Below are 16039 nucleotides of genomic sequence, written 5' to 3'. Positions count from 1 at the left end.
CCTTTCCTTCTTGCCCCTCTTAACCTCTTTCAATATTCTAATGATGCAATAACTAGAGTTGGCCAAAAAATGTCATTTTCTTCCCAATTGTCATTTTCTAGTAGAAGAAGCTGAAATGCTGAGGATCTAGACAGGCCTTGAGTTTGGTACGCACAGCCAGAGAAGGAATACTTTCTTTTGTGTAGTAGTGATGAATTTTTAAAAATTCAGGTTGCCTCTTTTCTGGATCCAACCTCATATGGACCACCAAATCTTTCACCATCCTATAATAATTACACTTCTTGTCTGTTAAACTTTTAGAAAAGAAAATCAAAAGGTCTATCTGAACAAGCAAGGATCTACGTTTATGTCAGAGAAGACTAAACAGTGGCATCTGGGAGAGGAGGAACCCAGCAAGACTGGGCATCTAGTTCCAGGGGTATGGCGAGGTGCTGCCAGAAGCACACGTCTCCAGCCACAGGCCTGTGGGGCTCAGAGGGGCTCACTGTGGAAAGACCACGTGGCCCAGCAGTACCTGTCAAAGGGAAGGACTCAGGAATCAGCAGCACAGGTTCTCTCAGGTAGTTCCTCTGGCTCTTCTTCCACTTGACCTGGCTGATGAAGGGTGGCTGCCTGGGATCCATGACCTCTTGATGGTAGTGCTGCACAGGAAAAGCAAGGGGGCATGGCCACCATTCTCAGGTGGAACCTCACTGACAGCCACGAGCAGGTGCACAAGGGTTCACCTTGTTCTGCTTCTTTCCGAGCATGCATGGAGGTGAGGAGGTGCACTGGTGGCTGTTTTCTCCAAGTTAGAGATCAGGCTCTAAGTTCTGTTTAGAATTCTCTTACTCTACACCTCCAAGGAACCATCCTTGCCTTTCTCATGAGCAGACATATGTGTTGCTGCACAATGCATGCCAAGGAGCACAGGGCCATTTTCAGAAGAGACAGAAATAGGTGCAAAAGGCCAGAGGTGGCTGGGCTTTTGTTGTTGGTGGTTTTCTTTTTGAAAGAAACCTAGGAGTGAGCCTGTGCTGCTGTCTGGAGCTTTCCCACGCAGGAGCACGGGGTTTACACACGCTGGTAGTAGAAGCACCACCACCTTTCACTGGTCCCCACTCCACCACCCAGCTGAACAGAGCTCGGGGTGTGCTGTCCTTCCTGTGGGAAGATTTGCATCTTGCACGCTAATCCTTACCCTTTTCATAAATACCTTCACGTCATCCAGTGCAACATCAACTTCTGTATCATACAAATATTGTTATTCCTATTCACATTATTAATAAGCTTCTATTGAAAGCCAGGGCTGAATTTCTCTTCCTGGGACTCATGTATAAATTTAGAGGATTTCAGGTTTTCATTACACTGTTAAAATTAAGCAGTTGCCTCCTTTTGTTCTGCCTTTCACACAGGGTCTCTAGACACGACCCTAACAATTTCAAATGTCACCCCCCATTTACTCAAGTATTTTACTGCAGGAGCCACCTCTTTATTTTTCATCCACAACCAAGTCTTCTACCTACTGTTTAAAGAAATAAAACAAAGTAGAGTTACTGTGGCTGTAAGACATTTAAAATGGAGCCAGCAGGTCACTCTATGGGGCACTCTTACAGAGGCCTGAATGAGATGTCACAAATGATACCATAAACTTCTAAGTCGGCAAAGCCTCAAGCAACAACGCTTCTCAAAACCCCAAGAACCTCTGAACCATGACATAAACCATAAGGTAAAGAACTCAGTTAACCATCTAACCTGAAGGACAAGAGCACCCCAAATACCCACCAACCACAAACAACTTGTCAAACTTCTTTCCTTTATAAACCCTGGCCTGGAAATGCCAAATGGGACATGATTTGAGGTGCTCCCTGAATCTGTGCTTCCCAAATTGAAATTCTAAGACTCCAGATAAATGGCTCTGTTGTCTTGCAGCTTAGTTTGCCATGTCTCAGTTGACACTACCGATACATGCAGGAAAGCAAGTTGCCCTATTGAAAATTGTGCCTTAACCCACTGCTCTGTGACATGGACACACATGAACTAGTAAATATTCCCAGCTAATTCTGGGGTATCTGATAAGTGCCAGGCATGTGATACTGAAGATATTACTAAAAGCAAAATGGACAGTTTCTGCCCCCAGAAAGTCATAATCTAAAAGGGAAGCAATTAATAAAATAATCACCCCCGTGTGCAGGTACCAGCTGAGATACCTGCAGTGAAGTACTATTACCTCCCTGGGGGGCTGTGGGAGGAAGGGCGCCCGGCTTGCCACAGTAGCAAACGGTGTGGCAAGAAGTGATACCGCCTCTGCCCACTGGGTCTAGATAAGGTGACCACGCCTGACTAGGCCTTTGCTGCTAACGGCTGGCTGGCGCTGCCCTCCCCTTTTTTATCTCCCGCCTAGCCCAACATCCGGCCAGCTCTCACTCCCCCTTTCCCCTCCCCTATTCCAAACCTCTCAGCCAGCCCTCTGCCTAGCAACCGCTTACAATCACCTATCAGGAAGCAGTACCCGCCCGCACCTATCAAATCCCTCCACGCAGTCCCTAACCCTATAAAGCTGTGTCCCCTTCCGCAATAAACCAGACTTGCGCACAGACCTGGTCTCCACGGCTTTCTTCCTCCCCTTGCCGTGCATCCTCCATGCCTGAGAGCCCCTCTGAGGCTGTCTGCCGCAGCCTCAGATGCCGCTGCAGTCTAGCCTGACCCCTCCAGACCCCCCCGTCAGCATCGGGGTGCAAGCCGCCCCAGCCGCAACTGGCGCCCGAACAGGGACCGGGGCCGGTCCGACGTGACCGCTGCCTCACCCCCGTGGGACCTCGCTCCCATCCCTTTGCCACGCTCTCAAGGTAAGGACCCCCGTTATCGGCCCCGGCAGAAAAATGGGCGGGCGTCTATCTTCCCGCCAAGAGCCGCAAGTCAGAGCGCTTGCTGGCCTACTAGCCTGCCACCAATGTAAAGTTTCGGGCAGGCAACTCCAGGCTTGCTGGGATCTACTGGTCCCCTTCAACCCCTAGGTTTCCACTGCCAATCTCTCGGACCCTGATACCTATCTGAAATTGGCCCCGCCTATCAACAAGGCCAGCCACAAGCCCGAAAATCCACACAAGCTTATAAGGCAATCAACTCTGTTCCAGCAAACGCCCACACCTGTTCACAACTCCTCAAGCTCCCTACTATCTACATGACAATGTAGCTCTGGGCTAGTAAAGGCTAATAATAGTTAATCCACTGGTATGAGAAAAAAACATGGCAACATTGGTGTTCTGTTTTATTTCCATGCTAATTCTAATTGGACTTCTTTAACCAAGATATTAAAATTAGTACAAAAATTTTATCAAGGTTTAAAAAGGAATTTTCAGTTTTAAATCAATAGTTTACTCCTGAACTTCAAGTCTCAGTATAGTCTTACAGTAATTATCCAAAAATGTGTGCTAATGGTCTGCCTAACTGCTGCTCAAGTTATTTTAGCTGATTGCTGATAACTGATAGGAATGTTTCCGAGTACAGGCTTTCGTGTTGCAGGCAGCATGGATTCCAGAGAAAATCTTGAAATGTACAATCTAAAATGTGCTATATAACAGAGGATTTAAAAGCAGCTATACTAAGAAACTAAGAATTATGAATTAATTGTAAACTGTATGTTTCTGTTACTGTGTTGTGATTGTTCTGTGTTTGTCTGTTCGTTCAATGTCAATGTATATTGTGATACCTCCGGATGGTAAATATAAATTACTAGAAATCTTTAAAAGAGCTCTATCCAAATGGCCAAAAATTAAATAAGCGCTTATATTAATACTTCAGTTTATTATATCAATACATAAGCTTAAATGTTAATAAAATATCTACAATAATAGAAATCGTAAGTCTTGATTGACAAGATTAACTGTACGTCTTCATAAAAGGTTGTTCTTGCCCAGATTAAAATGAATAACTTATTTTTCTTCACAGGATAATATAAAGAATGTAAAGCTTAAATGAATATTAAAAAAGGTTAAAAGTTTGTGAAAATGCTAACTGAAATGTAATAAGTTTTGCAAAAAGGCGTATTTTGTCCTAAAGTAAAATAGCTAATTTTTCATGAACTCTTGAAACTTAATTTGCAGATGGCAAGCTGTAAAAGGTATTGTGATAACTTTAAGTAAGGGAATGTGTTCTATAAACATAAAATTTGTCTTCAATAGTCTATATGGTTATAAATAAAAGGTTTAATAAAGCATTGTTTACATTAAAGTATTAAATGGCTAATTCCAAAAGGTCATTCTTAAATATATATAAAACTGAATTGATGATGATAATAATAAAAGGTAATTTTATAACAGGAAAGATTGGCAGCAACCAGCCTCCCCTGCCAACTTACTTCTAGGAAACTGTTTCTAATATTGCATGCTACTAAGTATTTAAAGAAAAGTTCATTATTTTAACAAGCTTGTTTAATGTTCACAGTATTGTTATAAGAGGTTTGCTTGATAACTTTGATGTAGGCTATATGGAATGTGTTTTTATTATTAAGGAAACAGAAAATAATTTTGTCCTGAAATAAAATAATTGACTATTGGAAAAAGTAGAATATAGGACGAAACCTGAGTGAATGCTAAAACTGCAGAAGATTAATGGACAAAGAATTTTTACAGTTAAAGTTAAAGAAAATTTAATGGGTCTATCTATAAAATTTTACAGGCTTTGGTGTCGGGTAGTATGCTGATGCAAAGTTGAAAATTTTTGTTCTTTCTCAAGGCCTCTCACCATTAATCTGTTTTAGTAAAAGTTCTTATCCTCAGTCAGTATACAAAGAGAGTCTGTCTTATGTTTCTTGTGCTTATCATTTCCTCGGTGTTCCAAGAAAGAAAGCTTTATCTCTTAAAGGAACATAACGTTCAAAACTGCTTTCTCAAGACCTAATCCTGAACAGTGGCCTTTTGTTCCAAACTAATTGTAGGAGATTTGTTCTTTTACCTTGAAAGAAAAATTAAAGTAATAATTAAGTTCATTTAATATGTTATAAGCTAAATAAAGGTGTTTTACAGTGTTATAAAATTAACAACTTTTTCTTCCCTTAAACCCTCTATTAATTAAAGTCGTATGGATAAAAAGTTTCTATGAATGCTTAAAAGTGTATAAAGTTACCAATATTTCAGCATAATATTAAAGAAAAGTACAATATGGTTAATTATAGTTTTAATTATTATAAAAGAGTATATGTCACAAAAACAACCCCTTACCATAGATTAAAGTAACAACACTAGTGTGCAGCAATCCCAAATACTGCTAGTTTGTTGCAAAAAGTTAAAGTCCAGCTGTGTTGCTATCACTTTGTTTTAAAACTTGCTGAGACTCTCTTTAGTGTCTTACACAAATCAAGCCAACTGCATTCCTTTATCTGTAAAGAACCCAACAATAAACTTTTGCAGTGCTTTTCAAGGCTATGTGCATAGCCCAACCATCTTGTACAGTATTTACTAATAGTAATAGTAATGAAAAAGCAGCATTAAAAAAAAAAAACAAAACAGCATGTGTTACTTTCCAAAAAGAACAGGTTTAGCCAACTCCTTATTCATCTGCTCAATGCACGGAGCTTTGAGCCATCATTAAAGTTTTACAAATGTTTTAAGAGTCCTTGAATATTGTCTCTGATTCTGAATATGTATGCCTTACTGATAAGCACACCACTGCCCTTTTCTCCGAAAACCCCCGTGCTCAAATTCTTCTAGAAATCTTCCACGGGACCTTTAACTGCCATTACCCCCCCCACACACAAGTTGCTCCAGGGCCTCACAAGGCTCCCCCTCTCCCCACTATACCACCCTTTCCCTGGCTCCAAGCCTCTCTCCAACTCCACTACTGTCTTCACGGACGCCTCTAAGACCAAGTTTACTTATATTGCCTACTCTCCCAGCCGTGACTTGCCAACCATTTACTGCCAAACCCATCCTGGATTGGTTCAGGTGGGCGAGCTACTAGCCATCCTCACTGCCTTCCAACACCACGGCAATGAGCCCGTCAACATCTTCACTGATAGTCAGTATGCCCTGCAAGTTTGTTCAGTTATTGCCCACGCTGTTTTCTTTCCACGTGACACACCCATTGATCAAGCACTCCATGCCTTGCAGCAAGAGCTCAAGCTCCGCACACAGCCATAGTACATTTCTCATATTCACAGCCATTCAGGGCTGCCCGGGCCTCTAGCCACGGGTAATTCTGCTGCCGACCAAACCATCTCCACCCATACAATAGCCACTGTCGGAGACTTGGTCAATCAAGCCAAACTTCTCCATTCTAAGTTCCACTTTTCAGCAGCCTCACTTCAACGTCTTTTGCCGGGCCTCCCCAAGGAAACGTGCAAGCATTTGGTGCGTGCCTGTAAAACATGCGCCCCCTTCTTGCCGCTTGGACTGTTGCAGCCACAAGGGGTCAACCCCCGCGGCCTCAAGCCAAACTCCCGATGGCAAATAGACATCACCCATGTGCCATCATTTGGGCGCCTCAAGTATGTCCATGTCACAGTCGACACCTTTTCTCACCTTTGCTACGCTGTCCCCTTACCGGGAGAAACAGCCAAGCATTGCATTAAAGCATTGCGGCAAGCCATCTTATTCATGGGGGTTCCTTGGGATGTTAAAACCAATAATAGGCCTAGGTATCGCAGCTCCTCATTCGCTGCATTTCTCCAGCTCTACAACATTACTCACCACTTCGGCATTCCATACAACCCCCAGGGGCAGGCTATAGTAGAATGCATCCACCGCCAGCTCAAAGTGCAAATTCAATAAGAGAAGGATCTACGCCCACATAGTCAACCAGGCGACATTATCACTGCCTGCCTCATTCACATAAACCTCCTCTCCTTTGATAAAAACGGTCTTTCCCCCCTCCATAAGCATTGGGGCCCCTCCTACGCACCAACAGTTGCCCCGATGGTGTTTTAGAAGGACCCAGAAACAAACAATTGGCAGGGACCCAGTCCCCTTCTCACCCAAGGCAGAGGGTTTGCTTGTGTCTTTCCAGAAAATGCCTCCCAGCCGCTCTGGATCCCCGAAAAAAATGTCAAACCCGCCACCGGCCAGCAGCAGGTTCCAACGATGGATGATGAGAGCACTCGCCCATCGGATGGAGAGGCTAAATATGGCCGCAGATCTAGCCCATGACACCCTCCTCCTTGGACAGCTAGTACAGCTTGCTGTCCGAGCCTTAGCTTCAAACAAGAAACCTAAAAATCTACACTCTCTCCTGCTTTTCATGTTAGCTCTGCTCCCCTCCACTACGGACCAGGCTAGTATAAGCCATCGGCCCTTTAACTGGACACTCTCTCTTTGGCAGCAGGAAAAGCTCCTCGCTAATAACATTACTGCGGGTGCTCCCTCCTTCACAGTGCACATATGTAATCTCGCCAACCTTCCTGTCATCAGTTCCCTCATAGACGTTACACACAAGACTCACCGGTGTTGATACAGCTCACTTACAGGCCTTGACGGCCCCTATAATCATGAAGTCTCAGGCTTCTATATTTGTCCTTCCACGGCCAGAGGCTGCTATGACCCAGCGCACTATTACTGCCCCTCCTGGGGGTGCAAAACCATGGCCCACGGATGGTCGGGAGCTCCCAATAGGGACCCCTACCTCTCCCTTTCTTTTAAGGATAAAAGTCACAGGAGCAGCATTAAGCCCTACTGGAGCAGCATTACGCTCACTGTCAAAAACCCTGAAAATGCAGGCTGGCTACAGGGCCGCACCTGGGGAGCCCGACTTTACATGAGCAGCTATGATTACGGTGCCTTTTTCATTATAAAGAAAAATTCAATCCGCACACAATCCGCCGCCATGGGCCCAAATCAAGTTCTCAATCCTCCCCACACACGGCCTCCCCCTCCTCCCTCTGTTTCTCCTTCTCCTCCCGCTACCACCTTAAATCCTTCCATCACTAGGTATCCTCCCCACCGCCAAACCCTGCCACCCCCCAACCCTCTTGTAGCCCTCCTCAACTCATCATTTATCTCCTTAAACTTATCCCAGCCCAACCTTACACAACGTTGCTGGCTCTGCTTCTCCGCCGCGGCTCCCTTCTATGAAGCCATAGCTACCAACAGCGCCTATCGCACCTCCCCAGACTCCACTGGTACCTCTTGCAATTGGAACCAAACAAAAAGAGGACTCACCCTCCAATCAGTTTCCCAGACTGGACTCTGTATAATAAAAATCGGCGGCAAAGTTCTCCCCTCCATGCAGGCCCTCTGCAGCCTAACTCACACCCCTAATGCAGCCGCTAAGTTCCTAATTCCCCTTAATAATACCAAATGGCTATGTTCTTCCTCCGGCCTCACTCCATGTCTCAATGTTCAAACCCTTAACTCCACCAGCGACACCTGTGTGCTCATACTCATTGCCCCCCGCGTTCTCTTTTATACTGATAACCAATTTTTTGACTCCTGGCAGCACTTCAGCTCCCCGCAGCATGAGCAGAAACAGGAAGTCTTCACCGCCATCACAATTGCCACCCTTCTAGGTCTTGCCGGCGCAGCCACTGGAGCTGCAGCTCTCAGCCTCCAAGATAATTCCTTTTCAACCCTTAGGCAAGCTGTCGATGCAGACATCGCCCGCCTTGAGACTTCCATGGCCCACCTTGAAACATCTCTCAACTCCCTGTCCGAGGTCGTTCTCCAAAACCACAGGGGCCTAGACCTCCTCCTCCTAAAAGAAGGGGGCTCTGCACAGCATTAGGAGAAAAATGCTGCTTCTATGCTAACCACTCTGGCCTCATTCGAGATAACCTCGCACAAGTAGGGAGGGCCTCCGCAAGAGAAAGCAGGAACGTGAAGCCGGATGGTCTTTCTCTTGGGGGCTGCCCAATGGAATCCTTTCTTACTTTCTCCCCTTTCTAGGCCTGCTCCTCACCCTTGTCCTCCTATTAGCCCTAGGACCCTGGATCATCAGGCGAATTGTCCGGCTTGTCAAAAATCAAGTTAACTCTGTCCTTAGTAAGCCCATCCAGGTCCGGTACCAGCGAATCCGCACCACCGACGAAGACGCACCAGGAGTCTCCATTAATTGCCATCCTCCCCAAATGGCCAGCCGCCTCTCAACGCACCCAAGCCCCAGCTCCCCTGCCCCTACCCCTTCTCACTGCCCATCCTAACCCCTTACCCTTACCCTTTCCCCTCCCCTGCCCTGTTTATCTAAGGCCGCCAACATTCCATCGAGGCGCTGGACTGGTTAGCCAATGATGGGCAACGGGATCGGCCCGCCAGTCAACCTAAGGCAGGGACACGGCCTTTTGCTGCCACGCTTCCCCATGACGGGTAAAACTGGCCACCTGTGTGGCACGGGCATTGCCCGGCTGGGCACAATCCCGACCTAAGACAGGCACAGTCCCCCTCCCTCCTCAAATCAAGCTTTTCGGAGGAGCTTAATGAAAACAAAGGGGGAAATGTGGGAGGAAGGGCGCCCGGCTTGCCACAGTAGCAAACGGTGCAGCAAGAAGTGATACCGCCTCTGCCCACTGGGCCTAGATAAGGTGACCATGCCTGACTAGGCCTTTGCTGCTAACGGCTGGCCGGCGCTGCCCTCCCCCTTTTAATCTCCTGCCTAGCCCAACATCCGGCCAGCTCTCACTCCCCCTTTCCCCTCCCCTATTCCAAACCTCTCAGCCAGCCCTCTGCCTATCAACCGCTTACAATCACCTTTCAGGAAGCAGTACCCGCCCGCACCTATCAAATCCCTCCACGCAGTCCCTAACCCTATAAAGCTGTGTCCCCTTCCGCAATAAACCGGACTTGCACACAGACCTGGTCTCCACGGCTTTCTTCCTCCCCTTGCCGTGCGTCCTCCACGCCTGAGAGCCCCTCCGAGGCTGTCTGCCGCAGCCTCAGATGCCGCTGTGGTCTAGCCTGACCCCTCCAGACCCCCCTGTCAGCATCGGGGTGCAAGCCGCCCCAGCCGCAGGGGCCTCCCCCAGGCCCAAGGATGCAGGCAGGTACATGCATGGAGGCGGTTGTTGGGGTGCCCAAATGACTCTTCTGAGTCAATGAACCTTGAGGTGAAAAAGTTAGACTGACCAGACCCAAGTAGAGGACACATAACCTTTGACCATGGTAAAAGTGTAGAAGTTTCCATCTCCCCCACATCGTCACCCCCTTAGCTCTCCAGCTGATATCCATGCCTTGTCATTCGAATCCCTTCATCAAAAATGCCAGTGATTCCCCTGTTTCCTTATCCCTTCACCGAGTCGTGCGGGCTCGCCTGTAACTCTGGTCACCAGAATGGGCTGTGCGGTGGGAGCACCCAGCAACAAAACCCTGCTGGTTATTCACACCTGCAGCCTTGGCACACTCTTTGAGGGGTGCTCCCCAGCAAAGCCCACCTCTTCTCAAAACTCCTACGTGTCCCCTAGTCTCCCCCCTCTAACCCACTCAGCCAATGACCTGGTTTATTTTCCACTGAGAGATACAAGAATTCAGAAAGAAACTCTCCCACCCCTTCTGTCCACCTTTGCTACCTTCCCTTCTACCAGGAGGTAGAGTACAATGGATGGTGTGTCCTGCTCTCCAGAAAGCTCTGTCACTCTGCTTGAGCTCTGGATTCTAGACAATGTCACCTCCAAGGGTGTGTCCATTATCACTTATTCTGCTTGCATCCTAAATTATCACTTCATTCTGTGCTATTTGAATATTCTCATCAGAATAAAAACATACTCTAGCTTTCCCTAACTTAAATATATTCTCCTCCAGCTATGAAACTATGCCCCTTCTCATCATTTTGGCAAAGCTGGCCACGGTTTTTCTTCAATAACTTCACAACTGGACTTCCATCCTCACTTGCAAAGGTCTCTTCTGGTTTTTGCCTTATTTAATTTCTTGGTAACATTCCTCCTTGAAATGTATTATTCTCATGGCTATATATTCTAGGTTATTCTTTATAGCCCAGGTAATGACATAATATCCAGAGGCACCTGGAAACAGCATCTCCAGCCTGTCCTCTCTCTGGAACTCCAACTTACCAACACACCCTAAAAGCAGTCTTCATCTACCCCTTGTAGCAGTACCTACGCCATGCCTCCTTGAAATCATTCCACCTCTAGGCACAAGAGGATGGCATTCCCAGCCTGTGGTCAGCTGCATTCAGTCCATAGGACTGAATTTGGGCTGATAGGAAGACAAGCAGAAGAGGGCATCACTGCCACTTCCAGCCAAAGGCACATACACATCAGTGCACCACTTCTACTGGTCTTTCTCTAACATGCCACTGTGGGACCACTTGTCAAGAGGGAAGAGCCACAAATGGTAACACCCTGGATCTTTGAGTCATGCCTTGGAGCTGAGTTTCCCTGAAGAGTTCACTCATGGTAGACTTGGTTCAAGACAAATTAAATCACTGATACAGGGAAGCAGACTTGGCTCAACAGATAGAGCATCCATCTACCACATGGGAGGTCCATGGTGCAAACCCAGGGCCTCCTTGATTCTTGGTGAGCTGGCCCACATGCAGTGCTGATGCGTGCAAGGAGTGCCATGCCACACAGGGCTGTTGCTCACATAGGGGAGCCCCACGCACAAGGAGAGAGCTCCGTAAGGTGAGCTGCCCAGTGCAAAAGAAAGTTCAACCTGGCCAGGAATGGTGCAACACATGGAGAGCTGACACAAGAAGATGACACAACAAAGAAGAGACACAGATTCCAGGTGCTACTGACAAAAATAGAAGCAGACACAGAAGAACACACAGTGAATGGATACAGAGAGGAGACAACTGAGGGGAAGGAGAGAGAAATAAATTTTTTAAAATCTCTAAAAATAATAATAGTAATAAAATAATAAATCACTGATACAGCAGTTTGTGATCCTTTCAGATCCCATCTTCTGCCCTTCTTACAGTCTTCCCCATCTTATCAAATGGCACCAAAATCAAACCACTTCTTCATAAAATATCCAAGGGTTACATCACACTCTCCTCATTTCTACACCCACTAATCCCAAGCCATCAAGTCCTGCCCATTCCCACCTACTTCTCCTGGCCACCTCCTCCCTTGCTAAACCATTTGACAGCCTCCTCGCTGGTCTCCTTGCCTCCATTCTTTTCCACACCTCTGCAATCCACTAGCAGACAGTCTACAAATCAATCAATTTATCCTTTCATTCATCTACAGGAAAAAGATTCAATGAATATGAAATCAAATTCATTTGTCCCAGGCCCCAAAACTTCCTACAAGGTGGCCCCCACCTTGTAGAAGTTCTCAGACTTTTTCCTTAAGTCTCCTGAGCCATGCTAGCAGGGTACAATCTGGATACGGCAGCTTCTGAGCTGAGGAAGCTGAGCTCCCAGGTGTGGAAAATAGTCACCTAAGGCCATCAAGCCACAATTAAAATAGCAATCAAGTGCTGAATCCCTTACTGTGATGGTGTGAGCCAGAGGCTCACAAGGGGAAAGGTTCTGGCTTACCTGTTCCCTTTCCCTCTTGAATAGGACTGGGTTGGATGGGGAGGTGGGGGGGTGCTGAGTCCTTGACTGCAGCTCCCACCGGAGAAGCCAAGGGCTGGCTGTGCACAAGTCTGGTGTGGGGAAGGCAGCGCTGCCAGGTGTGACCCCCAGGTAAAAGCCTCTGGGATCAGAGGGACCCCAAATCCGGGCAGTCCTGGACTCTCTTCAGTCCAGAAAGAGGATGTGGGCTCTGCCAGAATCCTCTCAGCAAGAATCGGATGCAGCAGATGGTCTAAAAAGATTCTGGGAGTGAAAAATCTCCACACCCCAGGGAAGACCCTCCCAGGGGGGCATAGTGTCAGGAAAACCTAACTGTAAATGTTAGAAGGGGAGCCTGATCACCTCCCAAGAGGACCCCAGTACCTCCAGAAATTCAGGGGAAAGTCATCTTCTCCAGGTCTGAAAGGAAAGAGGAAAAAAAAAAAAGAAACCTGATGTTTAGGTTCAGCTAACTGCAATTAGCATCTGGTTCCACCTTCACTAAGATAGTGGAGGTTTGATTACAGTGGGGAAAACGTTGATGGGTTTAAGTCTAAATGCATCCTGAAAATTGGTCTGGATTTGGAAAATCTTGGTTACAGGAAAATTGTTTGGTTTTTATACTACAGCTTGATCTGAGTATAAGTTCACACAGTGAAAAAGTTTAGCCAGAAATAAATCTTTGTTTTGGTGCTGAGTTGCAAATAAGCTTGCTCTGTAAACAGCAAGGGTAAACAGAAAGTCCTATTAAAGGTTTGGTTTGAAAGTTCCCTCTTCCAGGAAGCGGATTTGGCCCAAGGATAGGGTGTCTGCTTACCACATGCGAGGTCCATGGTTCAAACCCCAGGCCTCCTTGACCCATGTGGAGCTGGCCCATGTGCAGTGCTGATGCACACAAGGAGTGCCATGCCACACAGGGGAGCCCTACATGCAAGGAGTGTGCCCCATAAGGAGAGCTGCCCAGTGCAAAAGAAAGTGCAGCCTGCCTTAGAATGGGGACCACACAGGGAGAGCTGACAAAACAAGATGACACAATGAAAAGAAACACAGATTCCTGGTCCCGCTGATAAGGATAGAAGCAGTCACAGAAGAACACACAGTGAATGGACACAGAGAGCAGAAAACTGGGAGAGAAATAAATTAAAAATCTTAAAAAAAAAAAAAAGAAAGAAAGTTCCTTATTCCTAGGATTACAGTGGTTGCTCAGGGGCAGCCGAGCCGGAGGAATAAAGTTGTGGGTCAGATTGATGTGCTTTGTGCTTCTGTCTCTGTTGTTCAGAATGTTTTCATGCCTCTGGACAATGATGCTGAATTGTGTAATTGTGTGAAGTAGTGAACTTTGGTTAACCTGGAGCCCTCCCTTGTCACTGGCAAAGGAGTGAAATGATTGTAGTTTATAAAGCAAAACCATGGAGTCTGAATGTGCACACGCTCTGCTCTCTTGCCTCTGGGTCTGTTCGATTTGCTGGGGCTCGGGGGTCATCTGTGTCTACACCATGCACCCTAGTTTATTGGAGCTGGCCCCAGTCAGGATGGCTGGTGGAACAATGGCTTGAATCATGACCCTGCCAGGATAGGGGTCCCCGGGAAGGCACCAAGCCTGGAAAGTTTTCTCAAGCCATTTTAGCAGGCTGGAACTTGCTGCCATTACCTTCTCCCTCCTCCTCCCTTAGGAAGATGCATGACAGCGGTGGAAAGCCAGGGGCTGGCCTCTCCCAGTAAGTCCATACCTTCAATTTGTAAGCCACATTCCCATCTGATCATGCCCAGCTGCCTAGGAGGGGGGAGATGGAGGGGTGCTGAACAGAACCCGGATGAATGCAATAAAAATTCCTCTCCCAGGGTTTCACAGCCAAAATACATTTGCAAAATTAACTTCTGCCCAGATTCTGCCTCTCTGAATTTCTCTTCGCATTTCTCTGTAAAAATGCTTTGAAATGTTTTGAAAACTGTAAAACTGGTAAAATACCTTTGTCCAGAGAAAAAACTATTGCCTAGAACAAGAAACCTCTAATTACTTAATAGCCCTTTTAATAGTTTAGCTGGGAAACTGTCTGACAATAGTCATAAAAACTGCAAAGGAAAAGAACAATTTGGCTTGGCAACATCATGCTAAATTTAATCAGCCTATCTCCCAATACCCCGGAAATGCTAAAGATAAAAAAATAATAATTCTTCCATTTTAATCTGTATTTAACTTTATGTTCACCTTTAAAATCTATGCTGAACCTTGTCAGTTTGCCTGGTCCTAGAAAATAAAATTTAAAGTTCACTTGTTGAATAACAGTAAAAAAGTAGCTGGACTCAGATGTGATCTTTGTCCACAAGCCTCTCCTGTTACTTTTACCTGATCTGCATTTGGTGCTGGGTTTAATGTATACCCAGGGGACCTGAATCTCTGGACTGACCATGTGATAGCCAGGCCCTGAGCCTCGACAGACTTGCAACTCCTACACTCCTATACTCTGGTTTATTGGACTTACCCCACTCAGCTAACATGAAGGTGAAGAAGGTCAACCACCACACCAGGGAGACAAAAGTGCCTACAACTGAAAGCAGGATAATTGCATCCAGCATCCATGTGGAATCTAAGCCCCCTCATGATATAGATTTGGAGTGGACACAACCATTCCAGGGTCCACAGGATGGAGGAACAGACTATGGATTAGAGCAGACTTACTGATTTTCTATTCATGAAATATTGTGATTAGTAATCAAAGAAAATATGGCATTGGTGTGGAGAAAGTGGCCATGGTGACTGCTGGGGGTAGGGAGTGGGAGGAAGAGATGTGATGTGGGGGCATTTTTGGGGCTTGGAGTTGTTCTGGGTGGTGCTGTGGGGAGTTACTGGACATCGTATGTCCTCCCATGGCCCACTGGTTGGACTGTGGGAGAGTGTGGGCTATGGTGTGGACCAGTGACCATGAGGTGCAGTGGTGCTCAGAGATGTATTCACCAAGTGCAGTGAATGTCTCATGATGATGGAGGAGGTTGTTGTTATGGGGGGAGGAGTGGGGTGAGAAGGGTCGGGGGTGTATGGGGACCTCATATTTTTTTAATGTAACATTAAAAAAATAAATAAAGGCAAAAAAAAAAGTAACCAAGTAATGAATTTTTAAATACCAATACTGTCTTGCTGGTAAATTTAATGCATAACTCACGAATGAAATTTATTCAGTTACTAGAAAAGCAAAAAACTTCACAAGGTTGTTACTAATAAAATTCTTGTGACTTAATTAATAAATTCACCTTAAGGTAAAAACTTACTAAAAACTGTAACTAAAAATTAAAATCATTTTATAAGTACCTATATATATATAAATTTATAACTAAACTGCTATAGTGGAGTAAATATAAGCTAAATTTCAGCTATTTTAATAGTAATATTAAATTAATTTACCTCTGTTTATGGCTACTTCAAGGTTATCTAGTGCTTATTATAATAATAGTAATCATAACTCAAACTTATCTTATAGTTATTTTATAACTAATTTAACCCTTAAACTTCAACTATTGTGATAGTAATTATAAACTGCATTTGCCTTTGCTTACGGTTCCTGCAGTTCTGGCCCACCCCTTGACAATTCAACTTGATAATTAGACTATGGGAAACTTA

The 16039-nt window shown here is 45.7% G+C and overlaps 1 pseudogene; it reads left to right on the top strand.

The window, feature by feature from the left end:
- The first annotated feature begins 664 nt into the window (after window positions 1-664).
- The window catches only part of LOC131278911 (putative zinc finger protein 487), a 58687-nt pseudogene continuing 43312 nt past the window's right edge, over window positions 665-16039 (top strand).

The sequence above is a fragment of the Dasypus novemcinctus genome, chromosome 6, assembly GCF_030445035.2.
Source record: "Dasypus novemcinctus isolate mDasNov1 chromosome 6, mDasNov1.1.hap2, whole genome shotgun sequence".
Lineage (NCBI taxonomy): Eukaryota > Metazoa > Chordata > Mammalia > Cingulata > Dasypodidae > Dasypus > Dasypus novemcinctus.
The sequence above is the reverse complement of the archived record's forward strand: the minus strand, read 5'-3'. Positions and strand labels throughout refer to the sequence as shown.